This window comes from Hakea prostrata, chromosome 5, assembly GCF_041222555.1.
Source record: "Hakea prostrata isolate BN-2017 chromosome 5, UWA_Hpros_2, whole genome shotgun sequence".
Taxonomy (NCBI): Eukaryota; Viridiplantae; Streptophyta; class Magnoliopsida; order Proteales; family Proteaceae; genus Hakea; species Hakea prostrata.
Genome location: NC_142604.1, coordinates 26,284,818 through 26,287,074, shown reverse-complemented (window position 1 = coordinate 26,287,074; position 2,257 = coordinate 26,284,818). Strand labels below are relative to the sequence as shown.

The window sequence follows — 2,257 nt, the reverse complement described above, 5'->3', positions numbered from 1 at the left end:
AGAAGAGACTTTGGCCAACCTTAGAAGGCAAAGAACCATGGCAAACTATGAGCCTCCAATGAGGCCCTTGAGTGAGCATTTCATTCCTACGATAAAAACTCAAGTTTCTTGTATTAAGTTGCCTAACATAAAGGCGGCTCAATATGAAATCAAATCTAGTGTGATTCAAATGCTACCATCTTTTTATGGACTTACCAATGAAGGGCCTTATAAACACATAGATGAGTTTTTAGAGGTGTCCTCCACGGTTAAAATTCAAAACCTCTCAGTTGATGCTTTAAGGTTACTTCTTTTCCCATTCTCCCTTAAAGATAAAGCTAAGCATTGGCTTCATTTTTTGGACAATGTTAAAATTTTCACTTGGGTAGAAATGCAACAGGAGTTCCTTAAAAAGTTCTTCCCCATTGGCCGTACCAATAGCATTAGGAGAGCGATAACGAGTTTCTCCAAACAAGAAGGAGAACAATTTCATGAGGCTTGGGAAAGACTAAAAGAATTACTTAGAAAGTGCCCCCACCATGCTATTCCTAATTGGCAATTGGTTCAATGTTTTTATGATGGCCTTAGAGACCGACATAGGCAAATGGTTGATTCTTCTTGTGGTGGGACTTTCATGCACAAGAATGAGAATGAAGCATGGGAACCTTTTGAGACCCTTAGTGAAAACTCCCAACACCATGCTTTAGCAGCTAGGATTGAGATTCCATCCATTGGGCAACCAAAGAGGAGTGGTCTCAATGAGATAAATCCTACCATTGAGATGAGCACTAAGGTTGACTTGCTATCAAAGAAATTGGACCATCTCTTGTCATTAGGACAACAAACCCCATCTCCACTTCCTACAAGTTTCTCTCCACCTAATCAAATTGCAGCATGTGCTTTATGTTCTAGCCTATCCCATCATGTCACTGATTGCTATTTGGCTACACAATACCCTGAGTTTGTTAAGGAGCATACACATTTGGCCCAAGGTGTTTCTAAATTTGGCAATGATCCATATTCCAATACCTATAACCCAGGATGGCGAAACCACCCCAATTTTTCATGGCGAAACTCAATGCCCAATCCCTCTAATCAAATACCTTATAGGCCACCTCCATTTAATATGCACCAAAATGCCTATAGGAATGAGCAACCATCATCTTCACAACCCTCACATAATTCATCATTTGAGGATAAGGTACTAAAAGCACTTAGTGGATTAGAGCAAAACACTCAATTGTTGCCTTCCCATCCTCAGTCCATTAACAAATTGGAAACTCAACTTGGTCAACTAGTTGATGCCATCAGTAGGAGGGAGATTGGTCAGTTACCTAGTCAACCAATAGGTAACCCTAATAATCAAATTGGGTCTAGGAAAGAACAAGTCCAAGCAGTCTCGGTTGTGACACGCAGTGGGAATGAATATTATGCACCTTTGCCTACTCCTAAGCCATTGCCCATTGATCTTGAGAGTCGAGAGGAGGTTGATTTGACCCATGAGACTGGCGATGATGCACACAAGCCTAGTAAAGAAACACCACCTATGAGTATTCCCCATCAATTTCCTTGTCAGGGGTTGCACATTCCGATTGTAGAGGGTCCTACTCTTAAATCTTACACTCCCAAAGCCCCCTTCCCTAAAGCTCTTGAGTCCTCAATTTCAGATTCTAGAAAGAATGCTAAGATGCAGGGGATGATTGATTTATTCCAACAAGTTCGTATCAATCTCCCACTATCAGATGCTATCAAGCAAGTCCCAGCTTATGCTAAGTTTCTAAAAGATTTGTGCACCCAAAAGCGTAAGTTGAAGACTCAAACACCTAAAACTGTGCACCTAACTGAATCAGTCAGCTCGATAATTTCCAACCAACTGCCCCCTAAACTTAAAGATCCAGGTACACCTTTAATTTCATGTGTCATTGGAGATTTATCCATAAGTAAAGCATTGCTTGATTTGGGAGCCAGTGTGAATATTTTACCCGGTTCAGTTTATGATAGGTTTGGTCTAGGAGATTTGAAATCTAGTGATGTGATTCTACAATTGGCAGACCGTTCAATCAAATGACCCCATGGGCTACTTGAAAACGTTTTGGTAAAGGTTGAGGATCAATATTTTCCTGTTGATTTTTTGATCTTAGATATGGACAATACAACTACCAATAAGTTACCACCAGTCATTCTTGGACGACCCTTTTTAGCCACTGCAAATTCTTGCATCAATTGTAGATCGGGTGTCATGGACATATCATTTGGCAATAAGAAACTTAGAGTCAAC

At 40.5% G+C, this 2,257-nt stretch overlaps 1 non-coding gene across 1 annotated transcript; it reads right to left on the bottom strand.

Annotated features, from left to right (window-relative positions):
• Positions 1-418: 418 nt before the first annotated feature.
• On the bottom strand, positions 419-525 carry LOC149015759 (small nucleolar RNA R71). Its single transcript, XR_016173789.1, has one exon. It is a non-coding gene; the product is annotated as a small nucleolar RNA R71 (small nucleolar RNA).
• Between the last annotated feature and the right edge of the window lie 1,732 nt (positions 526-2,257).